This window comes from Lonchura striata, chromosome 6, assembly GCF_050655825.1.
Source record: "Lonchura striata isolate lonStrDom1 chromosome 6, ASM5065582v1, whole genome shotgun sequence".
Classification (NCBI taxonomy): Eukaryota; Metazoa; Chordata; class Aves; order Passeriformes; family Estrildidae; genus Lonchura; species Lonchura striata.
Genome location: NC_140708.1, coordinates 37,448,677 through 37,463,650, shown reverse-complemented (window position 1 = coordinate 37,463,650; position 14,974 = coordinate 37,448,677).

The window sequence follows — 14,974 nt, the reverse complement described above, 5'->3', positions numbered from 1 at the left end:
AGAGTTATCTTCATTTTTCACAGAGCATGGCTGAGTTTCAGACACTGCCTTATCTGAGGTCACAGGATGACAAAAGTAGGAACAGAAGGACATCCAGACCACTTTCAAGCAGCCACGTGTTGAAACTGTTGAACTTCTTCCCTGTGAGCAGGAACTGGACTCATAGCTGTATAATATCCTGTTTATTGGGGCCACTTGACATAGAGAAATGTTTTCAGGGAAAATCCATGTTTAATGAATTAGTAAAAAGAAAAGCTGCTTTTAAAATAGCTTCTGCCCCTAATTATAATAGGAGAGGAAGAAACACTTCAGCTTCTTCTGCAAAATTCTATTTGCTTTAGTTTGAACCACAACAGAACTCAGATCCTGCAGGAATACAGTAGAAGATTACATGTGTCTTATTTATAAAGTATTTATTGCCTTCTTTTAAAATATTTGGCCAAGACTTGTCTTCATAGCCACCTTCCTTCAAACAGAATCCACACAAAATGCAGCTACAGTTATTTAGAGGAATGCATGTATTTTAGCACCCACTGGTCTGACAGGTAAATGTTAATTAGCTGAAAATGCCTCCCAATTTAATTAGGACAAAAATAGTCTGTTCCTATTCTATTGATCAGAAGAACACACTGAAATATAGCTGAGCATCAGACACAGATGAATGTAATTTCTGACAGCCAAAATCTTTCAGCAAATTAAAATAAATTTTATTTACTGCTTGGAATGCTCCATAGAAATATGATCAATGGGACTATGAGGATGTAATTCTGGCATTCAGAACTTAAGGGAAGGGATGAATTTTTAAAATAGATTTTTAGTCTTTGGTGGGTGAGGACAAAGCAAACACAGCAGGTCACAGCCCGAGCACGCTCTGTGAGAGCAACTGTCCTTTGGTCTGTCTCATCATCCTTGGGTCTGCCTCCATGGAGGTTTTCCTGGCAAAGTTCAAGCTGCAGGGAGGCCTTTGGGAGGTTTCTCATGGCCCATCCCAAGTGTGTCCTCCCCTGGTGGAGATGGCTCTGGCACATGCTCCAAACAGAGCCAGTGGCTTGGTCTGCTCATGGCAGATGGGTTAAGAGGTGTCGGAATCTGTGTTACTGATGATCCTGAGATTGTAGAAAGTCTCTGTCTTTCAGCTCTCCTGCCAAAGCAGAAGCCATAATTGGTCTGTGCTGGTTTCCAGGTTGTTTATTCTGTTTATCTCTCACATGTTCTGCTGCCCTGCCCAGCTCTGTCCTGCAGGGCAGCGTGTGGGGCTCTGCCCTCAGTGGGATGTGACAAACATTAAATACCAGAAACTCCCTGGGCTGGATTTACAAGAACGTGCCAATATCTGTCACCTACGTTGGACAGTGTGTCCCCAGCCTGAACCAACAGAAAAATGCCAACACCACAGTGAGACATGGAGGGCATGAAGAAGGAGAAAAAGGACAAGGCACACCCAATTTCCTCCAGCTTGTCCCCTTTGGACCCCTCATCTAGAATCCTAAAATTTTACTTTTGCACCCGTGCCGCTCTTAATTATTACTGATATCAAACACTCAGAGCTGGTAATTCATCCTGTAGGATTGAAAACTCTTTTCCATGGACAGAGATCACAGCCAGTGTCTCTGGGGGCTCTGTCCAGGGGGTTCCTGACCCCTGCCAGGATCCCAGACCTGCCAGGGCAGCCAGAGGGAAGCCCTGGATTCCCACAGAGGTCCACGAGTCAGGGGGGAAATGGGAGCAACATCATCTGCAAGCTCCACAGGTCACATTTGTGACAGGATGAAGCCAGCTGGACATGGGCTGCTTTTCCATGGGCTGGAAAATAGGGTTTGGATTGTGCAATTGGTGTTTTTGGTGAGGGGAATCCAGCTGTGACACCGGAAGGATTCATCCCAGAAAGTGTGTGCAATCAGCCGGGATCATCTCCTCTTGAATGTTGTTATCAAGAGAGACAAAACCCACACAAATCCAACCCAAAGTTCCTGTGCTGCTGGGGATTGCTCCTGTGTTTGGAAAGCATCAGCACCAATGTTTCGTTGCCCAGCACTCACCACCTTGCAGGCAAACAGGAGGGAAGGAGCCCCTCAAGCTGTCAGCACTTTCCTCCTCTGTGTCTCCTCTTCTGACCTCTCTGGGTATTCCTGTTTGGCTTTTGCAAGCACTGATATCTTGATTTCTCATTCTGCACTCCCAAGCACTCCCCTGTGCAGAACCAGGACTTGATGATCCTTGTGTGTCCCTTCCAACTCAGGATATTCTATGGTTCTATGATGTCTGATTTTTAAGTTCCTCTGTGTGTTCTTCCTCAACCCAGATTTGACCTCTTGCTGCAAGACAACAACTTGTTCATAAAATGTTTTCTAAGCCAGTTCTTTATTTAGGCAGCTGCTTTTCTCTTTCTGTCTGCATAGCATATTAAAAAAAATAAAAAAGTTGCAGGTTTTGTGTATGGTGTAAACCTCCACAGTTCTGCTTTTTACTTTCAAGCCTTGCAGTGCTTTTCACAACACATCCTTGTGGGATCTCCCAGTTTATGCAATAGATTTTTCCTAGGTTTTCATTTGAGATGAAAACTGGAGATGGGTGACTCTTCAGGCAAGGGAAAATGAAAACAGTCAACAATAAGTTCCCTGGAAAACAACTGAGATTTTTAGATATTCTTAATTTGGTTCCTTAATCTCTATTTTTCAGGCTGAAAAATCCCCCAAGTGTAAGAACTGTGTTTCACACATCAAATAGCTCCCCACACCTCTGCTTTACTGGGAGTCTTGGAGAAAGCTGGACATGGTGGACACAGGAACTATAACATGGCTAGAAATTATTTTCAGTCCCCTTCTAAACACCCTTTGCCACACTACTGACCTCACAGCCTGTGTTTTTACCAAATTCCTGAAAAATCTATCCCTCAGTTTACAAAAGAGTGCTATCAACACATGTCAGAGAGGGAAGACATAAGGAAATGGGGCTGAGCTCCACAGAATCTCCCAAGGGATAACCAGATAACCAGAGCTCATGCTTGGGGCTGGATCCTTAATTTTTAAATTGGTGCACGGAGAATTGAGCTTTAACAGGAATGGAAGTCCTCATGAAGCAAACCAAAAAGCCTGAAAATGTGAGTTTAAGCACAATAAGTGCCAGCAGAGAGATAATTGGGTGCACTTCTGGCCTTATCTGCAAACTCTGCTGTACACGGAGTCATTAAAAGCAATCTCCTGGTGAGAAAGAACACCCGCCTCATATTGAGCTGTTCAAGTGGTTGCTGTAATTATGCTCACAGATTTTTTAAGAATACACATGTAGGAAACAGCAGGTCTTTAATTATAGGTAAGCTCCACTGCAAACAAGCCTGTGCTGACTCAGGAGTGACCTCCCAGTGTCCATTTGGGGAAGAGAGAGGCGAGAGAGGCTGCTTTCCTTCTGCATCCCAAATCAGCTGCAGCGGCAAGGACCTGCTCTGAAAGCACTTCCTTACTCCAGATCTCTGTGCTGATCTCCTGGGAATGTCACCTTGGAGGATGGATGGATGGATGGATGGATGGATGGATGGATGGATGGATGGATGATGGATGGATGGATGATGGATGGATGATGGATGGATGGATGGATGGATGATGGATGGATGGATGGATGGATGGATGGATGGATGACGGATGGATGGATGGATGGTGGATGATGGATGGATGATGGATGAATGGAGGATGGATGATGGATGGATGGATGGATGGATGGATGGATGGATGAATGGATGGATGACGGATGGATGATGGATGGATTTTACTTTTAGTCTTTTACAAACTTCACTTTCTTCTGATTTTCTAATTGTAAATCAAGGTACTCAGGATGTAATGATTTCAGGAAGAGGATTGAGCCCTTTTTTAAAATGAAAATTAAATATTTGGAGACAGCAAATGCTGCATAATTGTCAAGAATGTATTGCTTATATTCTTTTTTCTTCTTTTTTTACTTTTTTTTTTTTTAATTTGGAAAGCACTCTGAAATTATAACTTTCCTCTCTCCCAGGTTATCTGTGAACCACAGATGTGTCAGATATACCTTTATTTTGCAGAGAAAGATTTTCACACCCAGGTACTTTTTTTGACCGTCGATTTCCCTTTGGATTGAGCAGCCCTGGAGGGAGAGGATCCTAAAGAGGATCCTAAAGAGGATCCTAAAGAGGCTGAGCCTGGAGGAAGTCCTCAAAGAGGTCTTCCCTTATTTTATTAATGGAAAAATATCCAATAAAGAGGAAGGAGGTGCATGTGGAGAGACCACAGTAGATGGAAAGAAAAGGGAGAAAAGGTTAAAAGGTGGTTGACAAATTTAAATGTGAATGTTTCCAGACTCTCTTGGAACTGGATGAAAGGTGCTGATCTCCTCCAGGCTATCTCAGTGTTCTGGTTCAGGACTGAGATTCTGCATTATGTAAAATATGCTTTCCTGCTACACTTTCACCATTTCCCGACCTTAAAACCCAGAATAATTTAACTATTTCAATTGGTTTGCCACAGTGATATCTACTGATAAATTAGAGTTAAGGCCTTTCCCATACTTAAAACGTGCCAGCACAGCTTTTTTTTACTAAAATTATACCTTTTTTTTAGCAAATGTCTTCAATGGCAAAGAACTGTGTAGAACATACAAAGAACCATTGGGGGTGAAGAGAGCTGCTGTCCCAGGGTTGGGGGTTTGGTAGAGGAAGGTACACACAGAAATGAAGTTTTTAAAAACAGCCCTAAAAAGTAGTGAATAATCAAAGAATAAAACCCCAGGAGGGTCTGGGCAGGAAGGGACATTAAATCCCATCCAGTGCCATCCCTGCCATGGCAGGGACACCTTCCACTGTCCCAGGCTGCTCCAAGCCCTGTCCAGCCTGGCCTTGAACCGTGCCAGGGATCCAGGGGCAGCCACAGCTGCTCTGGGCACCTGAGCCAGGGCCTGCCCATCCTCACAGGGAGGAATTCCTTCCCAAAATCCCATCTATCCCGGCCCTCTGGCAGTTTACACCCATCTTCTCCTGTCCTGGCATTAGAGGAGCTGATTCTCCTATTCAAGAAAACACTACATGGTTCTTTAGCACTTCCCCCTCCATTTTGATTCATGAATTTTTGGCTGGAATGTAAGTGAGCACCATCTTGGACTGAAAGGCCTAGTCTGAATGCTGAATCAAAATCAAGGAGCTCATCCTGTGGGATTGTTAAATTGAACTCTATTTCGGTGTAATTGAAATTGTAATTTTGTCTCCAAGCTCATATGTTACGAAATGTCAGCACCATAAAACGCCTGCAGGTTTGCAAGCTCCAGCCTGTGTTCCTGGAAGCTTGGGTTTATATTCACATTAGTGTCCATGAGAGTTAATTGAACCCTCCCATTTCCAGAGGCTCTGGGGGAAGCCTTGTGCCCAAGGGCCAGCTTTTCCTATCAAATGAGGTCTGGGAGAGAGAGAATCAATGGAAGCTTCAGAGCTGAGACACATCTGACAAACACCACCTCTGAAAAGCATCTGGAGTTTCCCTCTGTTCTCCACTGAACTGAAATGAGGAGCACAGCCAGATTTTGCAACAGGGCTATGCCATTTCTGTCCATTGTGTACAAATCTCTTTAGATAAACAGATTCCCTTCTCCTTATCTCCATCATCATCTTCAGAGTTAGCCATGGAATTTCAGCCACGATGGTCTAGGGTTTGAGTGGAATAAAGGCTTTTAGGAGGAGAAAGTTTATCTTTTATTGGATTACTCTGAAAGGACAGATAAGCATCCAGGCATGCAAGTCTAAATGTTTGGAAAGGAATTCCTTGTTGGAGACCTTGGCCTTTCTCTCCAGCTTTTTCAATTTGTCTAATAGAAGTATTTTTCCTTGCAAAGCTTGCCATGGCTCTTCCTGAAATGCTGCACAGAAGTCAGGGAACAGCAGCCTGGATTCCCAGTCAGGAGAGGCTCAGAGGCAATTTTTGAAGAGCTGGAACACCAGCCACAAACATGAGTTACACATAGATCTCATGGGCTCAGATAGGAAAAGGTCTGATTTTTTTTGGCTTCAGACACTCAAGGCCATTCCTTGGCAGTGTTACAGGAGCAATATTTACACAAGGATGAAGGACAACTTTGTCAAGGCAATTGCACAAATTAAAAACTTTATTTTTCCTTCCTTATTTATAATAGCAGACCGAAAAGAAAACCAACAAAAACCAAAACAAACCCAACCCAAAGCTGATTTCCCTATGAAGGAATGTTAATTGGTTTTCATGGTAAGATTGAGTGACACTGTGTTTTCAAAGCACAGGCTGCATCTTGAGTGAACTGTGAGGATGAGGAGGAAAAGGAAAGTATTTTTCCTTCTTATTGGGAATTCTGTATTGATAATGAGGAGCAGAGGCTTTAACACAAGAGATTTTTGCTGAGTGATTTGTGCTGAACTGGAGAACAAGCTATTTTTTCACTCATAATATGAAGAAAATTTAGTTTGGCTTCAGGCTGATCCCTGAATATATGATAATGTAGATAAAAATTTATTGAATTTAGCTTCAACTTTAAAAGAATAAAATAAAAAGGAAAAGTCAGTATTTAAAATCTGTGACCACATATGGAACTTGGTAAGGTCTGCTGATATTGAACACCCTGCTGGAGCTGCTCAATACACAGGAGATACACTCTGTGCACCACAGACCAGAAAAATAACAAAGAACTTCTGAGTTAACGCCCCTGATTTCTCTAGAATTGAACATAAGACATTACACAAGTTTCTGAAATGAATGATCTCATAGACCTTTCATACAGGAAATAAACCTGTACACCTGCATGGTTCCTGATGGGTGAAAATGGGACAGTGTCCTCAGTGGCTGATTAGAGCTATTTAGAAAACAGCAGTTCCATTTTGTAGGTGAATGTTGGAATTCCTTAATCCTTTCTCATTCTAAACTGAAATAAAATGTTAATGTTTGCTGGTGCAATAATCACTGAGTTAGCTGTTTTTGTGGTTTTATAGTTGAAAAAACCCAAAGAAAAACTGAAGGTAACACCTTACTGAAATGAAACATTGACAGATTCGTCAGGAAACTAGAAAATGGAGTCCAAATTCATTTGTCAGCTCAAACACGGCTGCTGTAAAACCAGCCTGGTCCTAGTGCTGCTCCATGTCTGTCTGGGCAAGGATTTTTGGATACAGCTGCAGACGTTCTCTGCTTCTGCCCCAGCAGCATCCAGAGAGTGTGAGACACAGTGAGCTTCATCCTGATACCTTTTGGGGTAAAAAACCGAAAATATTTGGGAATCTATAATATCTGTTTTTCTATTCCCAGCCTCACTTGCTCTCTGAAGTGCAGATTTGATCTCAGCACTTCAGTTCCACCTCAGGCCTGCAATGAAGCAGTGCTGGAAATGGTGGGAAGCCAGTCCCAGAAAGTCCATTTTGCTCCAGAGCTCTTTAAAGGGAAAAGCCTCAAACATTTATTCTTCCTGACAGAGTTAGAAATGTATGAGGCTGTCAAAACCCAACTCAGATGCAGTGTTGTGTCTATCACGGTGTTGGTGGAGTTTAGATAGGAATGAGAAAAAGAATTTGTTTCCTCGGTAGCAGAAAATTGCTTATTTTACAAGGTGCCACGGAGAGTGTTATCTACCTGGGATTTATGGGGTGGAGGCTTTAATAATGCATTTCAGCAGGAAAGGAATATTTGTTTTATGACATCCTTCCCAGGGTGGTGCTTGGCTTTTAGATGCACTGTGCCTTGAAAATTACCAAGGCACCTATCAGGGAGCTGAGACACCACTTAACCCCAGGGCAAGGCAGGATTTCCAGAGGGGTGGGAGCCCAGATTTTTCCCAAGACTTTGGGGCAGCTGAGCTGCAGAGGCACCCTGGTGGGGCAGTATCAGGGACAGAGCATCGAGGCATTAAATGTAGCTCATTATTTTGGACAGCATCTCTTTGTGTGGAAGCACCATTAGCTACAGCAGTGGGGCTGGAGCTGTAAAAAACAATTCCTGTAGGATAGCACCAGTGTGAAACACTGCCCGCTGATATCTGATAACAGCGAGATAACACGGGCCTTTTGAGCCAAATAAGGATAAAAATGATGCTGTTGCTTCTATATTGAAGTCACAGGCTCTGCAAACGGGTGTAATGTGAATTTTTTCCGGCCAGCAGCAGCTCTGCCAGCGAGTGGAACAGCCACAGCCGGCTGAGCAGGGGGGAAGCGCCGTGTGACAAATGGCCAACAGGAGGGCAATATCGAGGAGGTGCAGAGAGTTATTTGTTGCTTAATGAAGAGCCTCTCGAGGCTGAAAATGTACAGTGCTTTTACAGTTCAATTTTGTTGGAGCAGGGAACAAAAATAAGCCTTGAATGGAGCGTGGTGACGCCGTGGTGCGCAGAGGAAGCGGCACAGACCCCACAGACCCACGGCCCAAAATTGTGTGGACAAGGGAAGGCAGGCTGAGAACACCAGCCAGGGCATTGTATGGGCATGGTAATTAGGCCACTAATTAGATTCTCTAGGGCAGGCTGGGGAAGGGAGAATGCTCTACAGTAGGAAAAGGAAGAAACTAATTCCCGTCGCACTGTCAGACGTGTCCCTTCAGACCAACCCGCCTCATGACGGTCGTGGTGAGCCAAATTCTGGGGGAAATGAGAAGCAGCCTGAGCAGCTGGGGTGGGGTACAAGGACCTTGTGACAGGAATAAGTAGGTTTTCTTCACCAAAGAAACAGTGAAGTTCAGAGAAGGACTTGCTGTGAGTCCTCCACCATCTCCAGAGGAAAGTCCTTGGTCAAACAAGCAGGGTCAAAGCTGGGTTTTGGTGAAGGAAGGGGAGGATTGGAGGTGTTCAAAACAGGAATTTTCTCTTGCAAGCCAGAGTGCACTCACTGTCTCTCCATAATGTGTAGGTAATGGGAGTAAGGTGAATTAAAAAGGCTGAAAAATTCCCTGGAGAAAACCAGGTCCCCAGTGAGTACAAGAAACTGAATTTGTGTTATACAAACACTGCAACTTGATTTTCTGAGGTGGATTCTTTGCAGAATCACACTCCCCACTGACTTGTGCTTGGCTTCATCCTGATCCCCTCCTCCTGGTCAGATTTAAAAATCACATTTCATCTTATTTTTCATTTCCTGGGCTGTGAGATCAATAGTCTAGTCACATATAAACATAATCCAAATCTTCTTTTTGTACTGTTTTTGTTGTTATCACAGAAAGGATTTGAACTGAAAAGACCATTTTACAAAAGATTGTTGATTCTGCTGGGATGGATCAAAGCTAGAGCTGTAACATTGAGGGAAGAGAATTCAAACAGGAAGGAAAAAGTGAAGGCATCTGGGACATACAACAAATGCTTCACTTTAGCTATGATTTTTCACCTCTGTTTTACCCTGTTCATAGGAAGAAATTCTTCCATGTGAAGGTGGGGACACTCTGGCACAGGTACTCAGGGAAGCTGTGGCTGCCCCTGGATCCCTGGAAGTGCCCAAGGCCAGGCTGGACATTGGGGCTTGGAGCAGCCTGGGACAGTGGAAGGTGTCCCTGCCATGGCAGGAGAGTTATAAATACGTGATTTTATCTCCAATCTATCCACAGATAAAATCAGTGAACTGTGCTGGGCCAACCAGACAGGAGGGAAACTGAACCTAATTACCATTACACTCTACTCTTGTGGTGTTTCTTATCTCTGTACAACTTGAAAGTAAAGTTTGGAGTCCAGGTACAGATCACATTGAATGTACAGTGTGGGAAATCCTCCCCACAGTTAATTATCCACAGCAATTAAATCTGAAGGGGAACAATATTTTTTGTTGGTCATTGGAAAGAGCACAATGCCTTCAAATCCACTGAAAAGAGTTCCCTATGGAACTCTTTTTGCACCCCAAAAGAAACCCCAGAACTTGGTGGTGGAACTTTTCTGGTTATATCTATCTGGAATTTGGATACTTTGGTCAGAATTGCATCCAATTCAATTAAGACCATACATGTCAGCATCACTTGTCCTGTCACTTTTTTTGGCCCAGCACTGGGATGAAAATAGGGAAACTGGATAAGGGAGGGGACTTTTGGAGCAGTTAACAACTGAGCTGTGCTCTTTGGCTACAGCACACTGAATGTAAGAGGTCATTTGCCCAGAAAGTTAATCAGAGGTCACCTTTTCATCTCTCCAAAGCACAAAGCACCAGCAGCCTTCGCTCAGCTGGCGACCAGTTGAAAAGGAAAAAATAGATTGTCATTTTTTCGGGCAGCAGCACTTGCCAGCCTCAGCTGCAGCCAGTGGTGAGATTCCTTGTTGCCTGAGGAAGTGTCCAGCAGAGCTGCAGGGAACACAGAGTACGGAGGAAGGGCTGGCTCTGTGTTCCTGGGGTTTGGGAATGCTCTACCTCCATGGAGCTGCCAGCCCGGCAGCCAGGGTCAGCGGCGGAGCAGAAATCCAACCGCAATTTCTCCTGGCAGAAAAAGAGAAGAGAAAAGGAGCAGGAATAAAACTCGATTGTGGAATTGGAGCTAGAGGGGTGTGGCAGGAGGGAGAGGGAGAGGAGTGCCCGATTTGGCAGGGCAGAGGTGCAAAGGGTGAGTGGAAGACAGAGTGGAGCATCCCACTGCACGCCCTTGTGGCAAGCACATTTCTCTCCCTCTCAGGATTTTTCATAGAGGTGCACAGAGAGAAATGAAAGAGAAAACAATTTCTATTTCTGCTCATTGTTTTTCCTATGTGGAATGTGTTTGGAGAATTGTTTATCTGGGGTGATTGCTTGGTTGGATTCTGGTAAGGTTTGAGCCTGATGGCCAATCCAACCCACCTGGGGCTGGGCTCTCAGAGAGGGTCACGAGTTGTGTTAGAGTCAGAGAATGTATTATGTAGTTTTAGTATCCTCCTTTTCTATAGTATATTATTGTATTTTAGCATAGTTATAATAAAGAAATAATTCAGCCTTCTGAATTGAGTCAGACATTTCTTCCCATTGGGTTCACCTGCGTTTACAATATGCCCTGGCAGGACAAGAGGAAAGGCTCAGCAAACATGGAGCCTTGGGGACTAAAGCAAATATTTCAGCTTGCAATGGAAGTGCTGATTTTATTGTATAACACAAATTCAGTTTCTTGTACTCACTGAGGACCTGGTTTTCTCCAGGGAATATTTTCAGCTTTTTTGATTCACCTTATTCCCATTACCTACACATTATGGAGAGACAGTGAGTGCACTCTGGCTTGCAAGAGAAAATTCCTGTTTTGAACACCTCCAATCCTCCCCTTCCTTCACCAAAACCCAGCTTTGACCCTGCTTGTTTGACCAAGGACTTTCCTCTGGAGATGGTGGAGGACTCACAGCAGGTTTCAGTGGGGCCATAGCAATGATGGCTTATTTTTATTTCCTTGAAGGAATGGCCAGAAATGGGGAATTTTATCACCTCCCACCCCCAATAGATGTGCAGGGAGTGCAGAGGGAGCTCACAACACCCTGGTGGCTGCTGGGAGCCTTCCCAAGTTCAGTGGGCAATATTTTGTGTTATTTGCAGGCAGTAATTGACAGTGGCAGTTTAATTAAACAAAAACAGCAAGACAGTTTCTTGCTAAAAGGGCAGGCAACAATAATTTTCCAGAAATGGATCCTTCCAGCTTTCACTGAGGATAAACACTCAGAGCCCTTGCAAATTCTGATAAGTGACTTCAAGCCTGCGTTGTTATCTTGCCTTTTTTTTTTTTTTTTTTTTTCCCTAATACTCTGAAGTTGTTGGGAGGAATAAAAAGAGCCAGAAATCTTTATTATTCTTCCTAAGGGATTCATTGCATTCTACTTTGCATTGCTTCATCTTATTACCGGTTTTCACTGTACATGCTTTTAATAAATACTTATTGCTATAAAGATTATCACATTAATGGTTTTGCAGTGGTATAAATGAAAATGAATATTAATAACATTAACAGTAACTTTGATACAGTAGAGCAGCAGTAACTGGGAAATATTTGAGTGTTTTACAGTACAAGAAACCTTTCTTTTCTGGTTTTCTATGCCAGCAGTGGAAGGGAAAGTAGGAGAGACAGAAATTTAGATATTTGTGGAAAAGCCTTGGTGATTATTTCCCATTATAGATCACTGCAGTCTGGGTTATTAAAAATATCTTATCATCCCCAATTCTTCCCTGAGGTATTTCTGCTGCCTCCCAGCTCTGCAATGAATGAATGCAGACACCATATGGACACTTGTCTTCCAGCCTGTGTGTGTGGGGCTTCTGGGGCTCTGCTCACATTCCAGCAGATGGGTCAGACTGACATTTCTTTTCTGAACTAGAAGAGAGAAAAAAAAAAAAAAAAAAAAAAAAAAAAAAAAAAAAAAGCAAGCAATGGGGCTACACAGCCATTCTGCCTGATTCTGCCTGTTCTCATCCAAAAAGCTGAATGAATCAACCACAGGGAATCTTGCTCTCTTTTAGATGGCATGAAAGAAAAAGTCACCTGCGAGCAAGTAATCAAATATGGTGATTTTTGCAAGCCTGTGCATTTCCCAAACGTTCTCCTTTGTTCATATGTAGGCTGAATTTGAGATTGGGAGCACATGGAGCTGAGCACCAAAGTATTTCAGCATGATTTTTTTTCACCTGTGTTGGCCTAAAAACTCCACTGATCCCAGTGGTTGTATGTTCTGCAGCAGAGAGAAGAATCAATTCTGAGCAAAGAGCTCTGTGTTGGTACAACACAGAGGAAATTCCAGTTTGCTGGGAGTGCAGTCAGAGGCAATGAGCATTGCAAGATTTCCAGTAGTAAGCAGACATTTCAAACTGTAAAAGCAAGGGTTTACGTGAGATTGAGCCTTGAGATTTTCAAGTCTGAAAAATTTGATAATGTCAAAGTTATTGTCTTCACTGGGCTGAGCCCTGTCACACTGCTCATTTGCTTTTGTACCCTGGGGACATTTTTCACACCAAGGCAGAAATTTAACAGAATAAACAGCAGTGTAAATAACTACAGATGGCAACTGCAGAGCAACCAAGTGTTGTCTCCAATGGTGAATTTAACTTTAGGGTTCCCTGCTTTAGCAGATGGCAGATTTCAGGCCTGATTTTGCATTGATGTAACTTTCTTAGGTAGAATCTTTTGGTGGGGGGGTCAAATTCACTGAGATTTTGCTTTAGCTGAAGTGGCCTCAAACATCAAATGTATGTTTGGGTATATAAGTCATCTCAGGTGTTTGTGTTTGGGGTTTCAGTCTGGGGAAGGCAGCTGGATTTTACAACAGGATGGAGAGTGTCAGCCAACACCTGGTGACAGAAGCTGCAAGACATGAAATTAAGAATTCCTTTAATGTGATCACGTAGAATAATATATTGCTCTGCTTCTAACTGGAGATGGAAATAAGAAAATGTGGCTGTAGCACTGCAGGAACCTGCACTAACTCCTTCAATGACTCCTGAAGAGCCTGAGGAACAGTGCAAGAATCTGACCTTGTTGTCAGCATATCCTTCCTTTCCACATTATGACAGTGCTTCTATCACTGGGTATAAACAAAAAGTAGATGCATTTTACAGGAATATGTAGATCCCAGCAGGCACACTCACCTCTCTACACTGCCACCACTAACCTGTCTCTCTCTATCACTCTGATTTACAGCAGTCCTCAAAATGCAGACTAAGGCCTCTCAGTAGTGTTTATCTCACTGTCACTTTGTCACTTTGTCTTGCTCCTATGCCTCTGAGCAGGCAGAAGCTGGCAGCCACTGTCTCCAGCATTAAAGTGGATTGAATAGATTAAAAGTGGCCAAAGGGTGTTGTGGAAAGCAGAGGTGTGAAGGAAGGTGTCCAGCTCTCCAAACAGAATCATTACAGATGGCAATGCAGCCTTGGCGGGTTAATGCAGCATCCGCTGCCCACAAATAACACCATCATTTCACCATCCAGAAATCCTCTAGGGAAATAAACATTTCTCATCATTGCCAGGAAAGAGGAATCATTAAGGAACAGAATGATGATGAAATGCAGAAAGTCTTGCTTCTTGGGCACAACACATTAGTTTCTGGGACATGAGGCTCATTTGTAATAGGGATCTAATTCATATAATCAACACCAAGGCTAAACACTGAAAAGAAGATTTTCTGAAATAAAGACTGATTTCTGTGCCAGTCTTTCCATGCTAAACACAGTCCCAAATTGCATTTCTGTGTCCAGGAGCGGGTGTTTAGAAGCCTAAATAGCCATTTGTGCATACCAACAGGCAGCTTGCCTGTGCAACCCGAAGAAAAGCAAGAGAGGGATGGGTTTTCCAAGTCTCAACTCCCTGGTGGTGCTTCTTGGCTCTGACTGAGAGCAGAGCTGGCTCGGTGTGCCTCTCTGTCCTCAGTGCTCCTGGGCAGGCTCCACGAGGCACTGGAGTGCTCCATGGCACCGCTCCGAGCCCTTTGCAGAGGGATGAGGCTCTTGCTCCGTCTCATCTGCTGTTACAGCAATGCTCCACATTAATATTTCCCTCTTCACCACAAGTTCTCAAAGGCCTTTTCAAGCCTTATTAAGGTTCACATCACACTCAGGGATGATGCAGAGCTCCTAATGACAAGGCAAAACGAGGACAAGAGAAGTGACTTGCTCAATGTCACACGATTGCAACCCAGGGACCGCAAAGGGAAGATTTTGAGTCTCTGTAGTTTGCCCTCAGCCCTAATGAATGCTAATGACTGGCCATATTGATAATTCATAGGGCTCCACTGGGTTCAATACACACACAGTGCTGTTGAAATGCTCATTTTTTCTGATCACTGGGGCTCTGCATGTTGTTCGTCCCACAGCCCATTCCACTTTGCAGATGTAGAAAACCACTGAGTTAATCGGATATTGCTCCACCAGTGGGAAGCTGAGCATAGAAGTGGTTGCAGGATGAGCCATGAAAGAGGATGTTCACAGTGTCTGGCTTCTGGCATGTCACCCCTGCCTGATGGAGGGTGCTGGAGCTGAGAACTTGCTCTCCCTCACTGCCAGAAGAGGAGCAAGCTCCATTAGAAGCCCATACAAAGCATCTGAATC